Source organism: Diabrotica undecimpunctata, chromosome 4 (assembly GCF_040954645.1).
Source record: "Diabrotica undecimpunctata isolate CICGRU chromosome 4, icDiaUnde3, whole genome shotgun sequence".
In the NCBI taxonomy this organism is placed as follows: Eukaryota; Metazoa; Arthropoda; class Insecta; order Coleoptera; family Chrysomelidae; genus Diabrotica; species Diabrotica undecimpunctata.
This window is the reverse complement of record NC_092806.1, coordinates 38405769-38419442: the sequence shown is the minus strand read 5'-3', so window position 1 is coordinate 38419442 and position 13674 is coordinate 38405769.

Sequence of the window (13674 nt, the reverse complement as noted above, 5' to 3'; positions counted from 1 at the left end):
CGAGAACGAGGGTAAACCAGTATACATTAGGGGTACTGTTGTAATGAACTAAGATAACTAAAAACTATTTAAAATCTAGAGAAACTAAAGTCTATAGAAACTATATACATGTTTGGCAGAAAGTACCACTATTGGTTAAAGGGTAACCTAGCTACTTTCTTTATTGACCTAAGATATTCGCCATTAGGTGTGGATACCCTAACAGTTCGAACAAGAGAGTCTTTGCCTGGGAGCACTTCGATAATCTTTGCCAGAGGCCAGAGGAGTGGGGGAGTCTCTTCATCTTTAATTAGTACAACATCACCTATCTTTAAAGGATCAGTAGCGATGTTCCACTTACTCCTACTTTGGGTCATATGCAAATATTCCACCGACCACCTTTTCCAAAAGGTTTGATGAATTTTCGAGATATGCTGAAAGAGGGAAAGACGGTTCTGTGGTATTTCTGAGAGATCTGGTTCTGGTGGACTTGTGAGACTTTTTCCTACAAGGAAGTGTCCGGGCGTTAAGACTGAGAGATCGTTTGGATCATTTGAGAGCTGAGTGATAGGTCTTGAGTTTAAAATGGCTTCGATTTGACAAATTATTGTATAAAAAACTTCAAAGGTAAAACGAAGATTTCCTACAAGACGATAAAGATGGTATTTGGCACCTTTAATCCCTACCTCATGCAACCCAAATTAAGAAGGGTTACGAGGCACTCCAAATTTAAAACGAATAGAGTTTTCAGAGCAGAAATTAGTAATCCTCTGCGAGAAGTTCTTACTTTTAAAGAGTTCGTTTAACTCAAGAAGCTGATTGCGGGCACCATAGAAATTAGTAGCATTGTCTGACCATATAATCTCGGGAGAGCTCCGCCTTGCAATAAATCTTTTAAGGGTGAGAATAAAAGCATCAGCTGTTAAGCCGGTGACAAGTTCGATATGAACACATTTGGTGGTCATACATATGAAGAAGGTTATGTATGCTTTATATAATGGAGCCTTTTTAAGATGAGAGGATCGGATCATGAAAACACCTCCGTAATCTACTGAGATCTTTTGGAAAGGTCTTGTCGAGAGAACACGATCGGGATGGAGATCTGCCATAAGTTGTGTTGACTTGGGTGTCATGAAACGGAAACATTTCACACAGTCGTGTATTATCTTCTTTGTTTGTCTTAGTCCAGAGATAGGCCAATATTTCGAACGAAAATTTGACAACGTGGTCAAGGCACCTGCATGTCCCAATTTAACATGCATTTGTTTTATCAATAATTTGACAACTGAATGATTAGATGGTAGTAGCAAGGGATGTTTCTGTTCGAAAGAGATAGGGGCAAATTCTAATCTACCACCTACATGAAGAAGTCCAGTTTTCTCAGAGAGGAAGGGGTTTAGTGCCCTGATAGTTTTATCAGAGATTATTTTCCGATGTTTTAACTCATGAAATTCTTTAGGAAAGGTCTGTGATTGTATGTACTTAACAATCACAGTGGTGGAGGAGCTTATTTCACAAACCTGCAGTGGTCCTAATTCTAAAGGTGAATTAGTATGTCTTTTTCTTAGATTTGAGAGAAAACGAAAAACATATGCCAGAGTTCTCTGAATTTTTGAAAATGACGAACATTTATTAAAAAGGGTTTCAAGCGTATTATTCACTTGAGATATGTCAGAGGTTGTGCTTAAAGTAACCTGAGTGTGTCTGAGTTCCAGTAAATCTCCCGTCCATTCTTTTATCCTGAATTGAGAGTAGTCTATTACACTGGAAACTAAAAAGGGGGGACCTTCGGTCCAAAATTTTTTTAAATTTGACTGAGTGATATCTGAGGCTCTAGAGGGCAAATCTGCTACGTTTAAAGAGGAACTTACATGATGAAATAAAAAGGATTTACTTAATTCTTTGATTTGACTGACACGATGAAGTACAAATGGATTCCATGTAAATTTAGTTGTTAAAATCCATGTTAAAGCGATGAGGCTGTCTGAAAATATGTGAACTTCAGATATTGTGACGTTTTTTGAAAGAACCTCAAGTACCTTTCTAGTAAGAGTGACACCTAATAAGATACCAGACAATTCTAACCGAGGAATAGTTAGTTTATTTTTTAGTGGAGCTATTCTAGTTTTCGATGCTATGAGGCGAGACGTGACTGTGTTGTCACTATACACGACTCGAAGATAGACACAAGCAGCATAAATGTCCTGAGAGGCATCGGTGAAACAATGTAATTGCATATCCGATTTAAGCAGTGGAAGTGTCAGGCATCTGGGAAATGTAATTTTAGATATTGATTGGAATGTATCCAATAATGATTTCCAATCCGAGATCAATAGGTCATCCAGTATATCACTGTCCCAGTCTAAGGGCAATGACCAGATACGTTGTAAGAAAGATTTAGAGTGTACTCTAAAAGATAAGAGTTTTCCTAAGGAGTTATACATTCGAGAAACATAGGTACATAATTTTCTTTTTGTTAAGGGAGGCGCCTCTTCACAAATAGGCAACTTAAAAGAAGAATCGTCTTGATAAGGTGACCTGTTAATACCTAGGACCTTAGAGAAGCTACTAACTAAGTCAAGATTAACTTCTGAAGTGAAGATCATATTATGCTCATTTGAAAAGGCACGAGAATTTAAATATATTTTATAGAGTTGGAAACCGTGAATGTTCAGAAGCGAGCGTAGTTGAGAATAAAGTATGTGTAACCTTTCCAAGTTATTGGCGCTGGTCACGATATTGTCGATATTTGCATAATTTTTTATAGTATGAGAGGCTACTGAGTGCGTGGTTTGGTTAGCAAAAGTTTGAACCTGAGAGACAGTAAACAACGGAGTAGGGCACGTTACATTAACGTTCACCATATCAGGAGGCGGCAATGCAGACTGGGCCTCCAGTAACAGAATATTGTTGGGCACTGCAGTAGCTGTTGTTACTTGGCCCTCTACGAATGGTAGGGCCACGGTAACAGAAGAAAAGGCAGGTTCGACTGAATCTAATGAATTAGATTGTGAGGGGGTATGAGTAAGAACAGTTTGTATTGAGAGAAATTTGATGACATCCGTGTCAATACGAGGCTGTGAGAGGAGTATTTGATTTTCGTGTATTAGTGGAGGAGCTATGGATTTATTCCGAGGAGGGATAATTTTCAAAAAATTGACATGTACATCACCTTCACAAGGTGTTGCAATTGATAATAAATCAATAGATTTTTGTGTAGGATTTTTATTGAAATGTAAGAAAGTGGGAGTGAATATATTCTGAGCTTGAATAGAGAGTTTATTAACCTGTCGTATATTTAGAGCATTTAAAGTTCCAGGTTGAGAGATATCTTGAATTTGTATACGAGTTTGGGGAGGTATATTTGCCAATTCCGCTTGCACACCGCAAGAAGGCGGTACTTGAGTTAAGTTTTCAATAACCAATGGAGACAAATTGACAGTTTTTAGAATAGGAACAGAGATTAAAACATTTTGTGTATGTAAAACTTGACTTGAAACCAAGGTATTGGATTCTTGTAATATTTGTGGGGGAGAAATGTTAAGAAGCACGGGAGATGCAGATATTACAGTTTCAGTAATCATATTTTGTTCTGGAGTATTTTGAAAAGTGACTGTTTGTGCTGGTAACACAATTTTTAAGAGAGGCTGGCCTATTACATCTTGAGTACTAATGTTATTAGAAGTGTTTTTATAAGTCGGCTTTTGAAGCTCTTGCGTCTGAGCTTGAACAATTGCAGAACTAAACGAAGTACTTATAGTTATTTCTTTCATCTCTTTGAACTGATTGGGGAGGGAGTCAGAGTAAAATGTATTTTTAACTTCTTTTTGGCCATTTATATTCAAATCAGTACTTTTAACAATGTGTTTACTGGAAGTATTCGCCTTAAATTTTGTATCAAATTTAAGAGCCTGTTTAGCTTCCAGTTTTTCTTCTAAGAAACATAAAGCATCCATATATTTTTCATAAGTAATATCTACTTCCTTACTTTCGAGAATAGTTTCGTCGTCAGCCAGGTTTTCCAAAGCATCCATATACGATTTATAAGCTGCCCTAAGCTGAGTAATATATTCTCTAATTCTACAATTAGAGAGGCCTTTTTCATTTGAACTAACAACGTTCGCAATTCTGGCGATATTTCTTTGTGAAACGTGCATTGCATAAAAATATTCTGCAATTTCTGCCATTTTGAATTGGAGTATATTATTGTTATATAGAGTGTACCAGACAGAAATGAATGATAAAGAGAATAAAACCTAGAGACCCTTGGAAAGGGTACAAAGAGAAGAGAAAAAATATGTATATAAGAGTGTAATGAGATTATCAGTTTCTTGTTTTTTTTTGTGTGAAAAATATATTTGGTATCGTGAATTTAATTTAAAGTAACACTGAGATAATTTTAATTGATTTAAAAAAGCAATTAATATGCAAATACTTTCTAAGAGCGATTTGAATAGAGCGATTATTATTCTAGGGACTAATGACAATAACAGCGGAGAATTCTCGTAAAAATTTATTATTCAAAACAATAGGACAAAATCCCAAATTATTTACCTAGACGTGTACCTCTGGCAAAACGTGTCAGAGAACAATACAATTAGTTGGGATTATAATGAGAATCTTTGGTTGACAAAGGCTGGGATTTTTACTACGTCACAGGTATCTATCAATGGGTAATTCTACCTGACTTTCTAACGTCCTTTAACAATAGAATCATAAAATTGGAATTTACACAGATAAGAATTATTAAACAACGATCTATCAATATATCGATTTATCAATACATACGTATATACATATATATCAAAGAACATATACACATATATAGAAATACATAATTTCGAAGGACCAAATCTAATGAGATTTACAGCAGAGATAAGATTTATCTGAACCGAATTAGATCAAAATATGTTCAATTGAGCATGAGATAAAACAGAGAGAATGAGGATTTACATATGATTCAAAAGTGTACCAAACTATGTAGAATCAAGATGTGAGACAGAGAGATAGAGAGTGAGAGAGAGATTATGATTTATATCCGACTCGAATAGACCACAATATGTACAAAAAGGGTGTACATATGTGAAATTATAAATATAATTTCAGTAAATGAGGACTGTATTACATAGGGCTGGTTCAAATAAATTAGGATATGTGGTAAAAGGTTATACAGATTATAGCAAATTAAGTTTATATAAAGTCTTACCAATTCTTCTGCTGCACATACACACACTCGCGGTATTTAGAGGCTTTCAGTCGCGGTTGTTCTTCATACGGGGAAACTGTCCGGTTACCGGTTTCTGAAGACGTGTTTCGCGGTACTAACACTTAGATCACACGAGATATAGCACATTTGCGTCTGTACACGATTTAAAATAGTACTTGCGGTATTTTTCGCGTAACTATAAGCGAGAGAGATAATTAGAGTAGAGAAAAAGCGTGGTAAGTCTGTACCAAGCGATAGAGAGATAATACGTCTGCCTAGTAGGACTCAGCAGACGAAAGAGAGGACGACTGTCTCTAGCAACAGTCAGCAGTCAAGAGAGAGTGTCTGTTATCATCGGGAGACAACAGGCAAGAGAGTGTGACTTTCTTTGCTATCTTACAACTGTCTGTATTTCTAATGGAGTGGGGTTAAAATGTGACTAGGAAGGGTTGGAGAACGGGAAATAATTGTAAAATTGTGGTAGAATGGTAGCTAGTAATACAGCGAAAAAATGACATGATTTTTCGCATGTGAAAAAATTGAACAGGTCCTATAAGAGTATGATTGTCTTTTAAATAAATAATCCTATTTGTGTACAGGTTCACAACGTTAGAAGCAAACTGTACTGGAATAAGAAAAAATTTAATCATTTTTTCTTGGAGAATTGTAAGGGCAAATTCTAATTCAGCTCTTAAAAAAGGTGTTAAGAAAAAATGATTATGATCAGATGGGAGCGTTTCAGATTCCATTACATCTACCTGGTTATTTACGTAAGGTGGAGCTATTTTATCAAAAAAGTCGTCTACCTATGAGTTACTTAGAGACAGTGGAAAGTTAACTTTTTTCCTATTCATTTTCCTTGCTTAATTCCAAATAAGACTAGATGGAGTTTGTTTGTTTAATTTTAGACACCATTCAACCCAACTTTGTTTAGCCTTTAATTTCAGGAATTCTTTTTTCTTTAATATAGGTAACGGCATCTCTTATAACGTTTTCCAAAAATTCTTTTAATTCTTTCTTTCACGTTTCCTTTTATATCAAACCAAATCTTCTGATAGCAAGCCTAGTGATAACTTGAATGTTATCATTTGATATTTTACAGTGACGTTTAGCGCCTTTCCAAACCTTTATCACCTTTTCGACGTCCAGTCATATTTACCGTAAAATCAAATACGTCGTTCTGGAATTTTACTACTGTCTTGTTACTTGTTATTATTGTTACTTGAACTATTAACTTTCTGTGTTTATATACTGTAACGAAATATATTTTGCCTACCTTAGGGTAAGAACATAGGGGTAGAAAATTGGGGACAGAAACTATGGGGGCGAAGATAGGGCAAGCAAAACAATCGTTACTTGTGCGAACGGCACTCAGGGGTTAACTGGAGAGCTGGGGTTGTGGGTAAGTAAATGACAAGGGGTTGGATTTGGGCAGCTACAAAAAAATGAAATAAAGGGGTACTTACATAAATCTCCTGGACAAAATGAATAAAATTGACAGACAAGAAATACCTCTAGCTATTTTAAATGGACGCCGCTTCGAGAAGACTTCCTGCTGGAGAAAAGAAGGGTTCTACTTTCCTAAAAAGTAAACACACAAAAAAAGTTAGGAGATTTTTTTAAACTAAAATAAACAAAATGGTTGGAGCAATAAATTAAACATTTATTTGTGTCTCTAAAAAACAGTTACAAAAATACAGATTGCACAAGAAGCGTACTAAATAACATAATAATAAAATTAACAAAAACTTACGTGCTTATTTGTTTACAAAGGAGATTGCTACAAAAATTTTCGAAATGGTTCCTAGGTTATTTATTAATATTGCCAAATTAGATTCTTAAAAATTAAAGATATCCTTGTTTATGAAAATATCTTAAAATTTAACCTTATATATAAAATATTTTTTCTATATTAAAATTAAAATCGTTTTACAACAACAGTAGATTTAAGCCAAAATATCATATGGCAACATAACATTGTAAGACAGAATAAATTATGACATTTTGTTGGCCACGCCTCTAACACAAATAAAACTTTAAATATTACAAATTCTTTTATTTTAATGAAAGCAATTATCAAAATTATCAAAAATAATGTCTATTTAATTTGGAAAAATTAATATGTTAATTGTTACCTTAATTCACAAACTTTGCCACTTAACTTTGAAAAACTTGCTACTATCTCTGGGATTGGAGCTGCAAGGACAAAACTCTCAACTGGAACAAAAAGGAAACCATTTCTATACTTAGGAACGAAGATCTGACCTAGATGGGGTTGGATCAAGCAGGCAAACGACAACAAAGCTGGTGGGACATCCTATATAATAATTTTCAAAATTTCATCAGTTCCGGTGTACTGCACAAATCTTATGGTTGATACTCTGTTCTAAACTGCATTATTGCAAAAGAGTATTATTCAACCTTTCACCGGTCTTAAGACATAACACCAAAAAAATGAATCGACTCCTGATTCAAAATCACCCAAACATCTTTCTAGTCTGAAATCTCTTGCTTGACTCTTCTCTGCGTTACATTTTACAGAATTCAACGCCAAATAATTTCCCTTCACGTCTCCAGCCAGCTACGAACCTAAACAAACAAAATACCCCTCTTGACCTCGTTCTCAGCAAGGAACCGACAAAAAAAATCCTGAAATATTTACCTTTAAATTGGGTAACTGGAAATTTCTTACCTTACAATACATACAGAGAATAGGGGGACTTCAATGTAAACAAAGACAAAAAAATATTCTCGGCGTTAATACGTCTTTACTACGAGATAAACAACACGCATTTTATTGATTATTTTAAACGTCCTCGCCTCCTAGCCTTAACCGGAATAATCCTCTACCTAACAATGTAACAGAGACAAAAACATCTACATTTTGAAACAACTGAATACAAAATTTAAAACAGAATTTATACTATTATATAGATATTAAATATAAAACGCTACAATACATTTTCTGATTTTGCAGACCTTAGAGATTTCAAAATTTTTTGATGACATTCGAAGACAACCTTAAATATTCGAAGACAATCTTAGATATTTAACTTCAATGTACTTTTTCCATATGGAATAAACCTTACGAAACTGTAGTAATATTATATTGTTGTAAAAAAAGGAGAGTATTAAGGATGTTGTGATAATTAACTAAATAAAAGGGAGCGTTTCAGATGTCATTACAAAAAAAAAGAAATATACTTCATATTAAAACTGAGGAGATAAATAAGTAAAAAATATTATTGTCATCAAAATATAAAGGAAAAGGTCACACCTGGAGTACCCGATCTATTAATTCTTCATTGCTTTTCCAAACGAAAACTAATAAATCCAGATTAAATTAAATTACTTAGTTGCTTTCATCTTAAGTTACCGGGAAAGTTTCGATTCATCACTACGTTTTATTATATAAGTCTTATTTTATTTTCCATATCGTTCTAAATTGCAGAAGCATGTACTAGATATTAAATTAGCAAACTTAGTGCATTCCAAACTTTAGTAGTAATGAACTTTATAAGTGTTAATTAATTTTAGGGAAATATGCCAGCATAGAGATATTACAAAATAGCTATTTAAGTACCTGACAAATAGTGTATTAGTTTTAATCACAACTCATCAAAAACTGCGCCTCTAGCGTACAATGACGCGTTATTAGGGATATAAATATGAGATGTTTTTAGTTTTGTAGACAGCATTTAGTATTACAAATTCCTCTACAGTGTGTCCGTAAAGTATGGAATAAATTCGGTATTTCCTAAATGAATAGACTTTTTAAAAAAATCTAAAACACGCCGATTTTTAAGTTAAATGTTCTTCATTTTACAATAAAATTTCATTATACAAGGTGATACACATTAAGGTGATGATGTCATCGGCTCTTTTTTTAAATGCAACGCCCTGTATTTTGTTATTTTTAGATCGATAAAAATGAGCTGATTCCAAAAAAATATAATACTGGGTGTCTAACGGATGTAATTTGAAAGATATGCGCTTAAAAACTTAATTTTTATTGATTTCTAATATTAACAAATTATAAATATATTATAATATATAACTTGAAAGTAATCCAGTAATTAATACATGACTTTATTTTAAATGTTCGTATTGTAGCCCTTGTTGTGTTTGCAGTAACCCAAACGTTGTACACATTGTTGTAGAACCTTGTTTATGGTTTCTTGAGAAATATTGTTTATTTCTTTATGAATTCTTGTTTTTAAGTCTTCAATACTTGCAGGTTTCGTTTTATAAAAAACATTCTTCAAATGATCCCACATAAAATAATCCAAAGGATTGAGGTCTGGCGACCTCGCTGGCCATTCAATATGTCCACGTCTTCCAATCCACCTGTTCGGATAAATTTCGTTTAGGTACCTTTGAACATCTAAAGCATAATGCGGAGGCGCACCATCCTGTTGAAACCATAAACTTTCTTTAAAAGCTCCAGGAATAATTCTACTGGGAAATAAATTAACTAAAGTAGGTACAAGATACCCTCTTAAAAACTGAAGGTACGCTGGCCCGTTTAAATTACCTTCGAAAAAGTAGGTTCCGATGATTGTATTTCTCACAATGCCAGCCCATACGTTTACCATTTGCAAGTATTATGTATGATGTTCCTGCATTCACTAGTAGTTTTCTTTTAGCCAGTATCTACAATTCTGACGATTGACCTCGCCATTTAATGTGAATTTTGCCTAATCAGAAAAAATAATATTTTGAACCAAGAGAGAGTTTCGGTGGCAGATATTCATCGTTGTGTCGCATAATTGTATTCTTTTATCTGGATCATCCTCGTTTAATTCCTGTACAAGTGTGCATAAAGGGGTACCATTTTTCAAGTTTAATTACGAACAGAAGTGTGCGCATCTTCTTCAAAAGCAAGTAGAACATTTAATGATGTATTATAATTTACAGAGGCACGACCTGATTTACGTGCATTTTCAACCGTACCAGTTTCTCGAAATTTTCATTTCAATCTTACTTACTGTTGACTGCGTTATGGGTCTTTCTGGATATTTATCATTAAATAAATTACACTGGAAACGGGAAGGGTTTCTCTAACACCGTCCAAGTGTAGCTGAATAAATATTTCGAGTGAGTACAAGTAATTAGGTATAATTTCTTCGAATTATTTCTTTGACCTTTGGTGTATGTCCATTAAGCGGTAGTTCTTTTTGTTGTATGGATTTAAATAAACTACTTATTACTCAGTAAAAATGTATTACAATTATAACCAGTATACTTTTAAATTGTTCGATAATACAGTTACCCTTTATTTGCTCTCTGCTTTTATATAATAAATATTATCACTTACAATTGTTAACAAGTGATCGGATGATTCGCCAGTGTGGCTACTTCGTGTGGCAGTTGAAATGTAAAGAGGGATAATTCTCTGTGAAATCTTTCGCAGAGTCAAATTTTGGACCGCGCGATGTTGCAGCGAGGGGTAAGTGAGCGCTGTTGCCAGTTTAGTTTAAGTCCGAACATACACACTTCCATCTGAGTTCGCCATTTGTCTCCATACCCAATCATCATGAGTATTTCAATTCTTTGCTTTACACTCAAATTCATTTCTACTTCAAATTAATCCTAAGCAATACTGCAGAACATTCACGAATTAATACAATTATTGTACTACTTAATTATTATTGAACGTTACTAAAAATAATTACATTTCACTAAAAACTAGTAGTAGGCTACTTTTTTGCAATTGATAATAAATAATTTATTTTTCAGGCGCAAATCTTTAAAATTATATCCATTAAACCCCGAGTATTATACTTTTTTGGAATCAGCTCATTTTTATCGATCTAAAAATGTCCTAAAATACAGGGTGTTACATTTAAAAAAAGAGCCGAGGACGTCATCACCCTAATGTGTATCACATTTTATAATGAAATTTTATTGTAGAATGTAGAACAGTAAAGTTACAAATCGATGTGTTTTAGATTTTTTTAAAAAGTCTTTTTATTTAGGAAATATCGAATTTATTCCATACTTTACGGACACACTGTTTATTTACTCTTTTAGGTGGTTCTAAATAATTCGTTGTCACGGAAAGAATGTTTGATGAGTCAATCTTTCAAATATTCATTCTTATATATGTACTGTAATTCGGGTTGGTCATTTGAATTAGTTTTAATTGTTCTATTGTTAAATTTCCTTACATTTACAGTCCTTCTTCTTAAAGTGCCCTCTCCTCAATGGAGGTTGGCTACTACAATTTTAAAATCTTCTCTATCTTCAGCTGTTCTTATTAGCTGTTCAAAATTTAGCACTGTCCATTGTCGGATGTTTCTGAGCCACGATAGTCTTTTCCTTCCTAGGCCTCTCTTTCCCTCGATTTTTCCTTTCACTATAAGTTGGGCATATTGGTACTTATTATTTGTCAGTATGTTGCCTAGGTATGATGTTTTTCTAACTTTTACTGTGTTAAAAAGTTCTCTTTCCTTGCCTATTCTATGCAGCACTTCTTCGTTTGAGGTATGCGATGTCCATGAAATTTTGAGCATTCTCCGGTAGGTCCACATTTCAAAGGCCTCCAATTTATTTACGGTTGATGTTTTTAGGGTCCACGTTTAAACTGCATATAGAAGAGTCGACCAGATGTAGCATTTTGATAAACGTAGTCAAATTTCGAGTTTTATTCGAGAATCACAAAGCAGTTTTTTTATTTTTTTCGAAAGATTTTCTGGCCTGTTCTATTCTCGATCTTATTTCTAGATCAGGATTTAGGCTGCTATCGATCCAACATCCCAGGTACTTAAATCTATTGACCTGTTCTAAAATGTGCCCATTTATTGTGAAAGGTTGAGGTACGTTTTGGTTTTTTCGGATTGACATCACTTTGGTTTTTTCAATGTTTATTTTCATACCAAATTGCTCACAGGTCGAGTTGGTCTTGTCGATGAGTCGTTGTAGGCCTACGTCGGAATCCGCAATTAACACTGTATCATCGGCGTATCTGATACTGTTGATATTTACGCCATTCACCTTGACTCCATCCTTGGAATCCTCCAATGCTTCTTTAAATATAAACTCGGAGTAAAGATTAAACAGCAAAGACGACAGAACACATCTTTGTTCTCCCTCCCTAACTTCTAATTTCTACTTCTGCGGATGTGGAACCTTCGATCCTAACTCTGGCGTTTTGGTTCCAGTACAAATTTTTTAAGAATTTGATGTCTTTTCCATATAAACCGACTTCTTGCAAAAGTTCTAATAGTAGGTCGTGTCTTACTCTATCAAATGCTTTTTCGAAGTCTATAAAGCATATAAATATATCTTTCTGTTGGTCGTAGCATTTTTGGGCGAGAACTAGTAAACTGAACAGGGCTTCTCTCGTTCCCATGCCGGCTCTGAATCCAAACTGATCGTCTCCGATGATTGTTTCGCACTTTCTATAAATACGATTATGTACGATTTTTAGTAGGACTTTTACTGCATGACTCATAAGGCTTATCAGACGGAACTCATTGCAGTGTTGTGGGTTTGGCTTTTTTGGTAGTGGGATGAATATTGACTCCAGCCAATCTTGGGGTATTTTACCTGTATCATAAATGCGATTGAATAAAAGGACAAAAATTTCGATATTTTCTTCGCTGATTTACAGTCCAGTTGTCAGAAACAAAAATGCCACTGAACCTTTGAAAATCGTCGGAAAACATCGATTATAATTCGTTTTTCGAGACAATATAACTTCATTTACATATAATACCTAGTACCGTCTTTGTGTAAGCATTTTTCGAGACGAGAGATTGTTTGTAATGTGCATGTGCATGTGAATGTTTAAATTAACTATTTTTTAGACCAAAGGATTTTAAGTTAAGTTTTTTCGATATTTGTTGCCAAAACTCAAAATCGAAATTTCATGTAGGTTTTGAAGATTGAGATCTAGCAATAGAAATTCTACAGAGACATGTTAATAAAAGTTATACATTTTATAGATCTTATGAGAATCATCAGAAAGTGGCAGAAATCGCACAACGGTTATTTACGTAACAGTTTTAACCCCTTTCTTTACCGGTCGTCAATACCTAGGTAGTACTGCCAGATCAAGATTTTTCAAAAAGTCATGAACCCCAGTGCCATATAATATATATACGGTATTCTAGAAAATACACCAAGAGTTGATTTATGAGAACTGAGAAGATAATAAATACTATTGATATGAAATAATTGATTCACCTCGTATATTTTATTATAAGAATATTATGTTGGCAAAAAATAAGTTTAAACAAATAACTAGGATTGCGTACATATAAGTCAAAAGTTTTTAATACATTTCTCCGAAGCAAGGAAAAACACATAGACCCACGTCGCATTCATTGCACATATATCTTGAATCTCACCTCTTTTTTTGGTCACGAATTTTAGAATGTGAACAAACAATGCATCTTCGAACTTTTTTATTTGGTACCATAGCCGGAAAATGTCGCTCCGTCAGACGCTGATGTTTTGATGTATTCAACATTCTGGGTATGGTT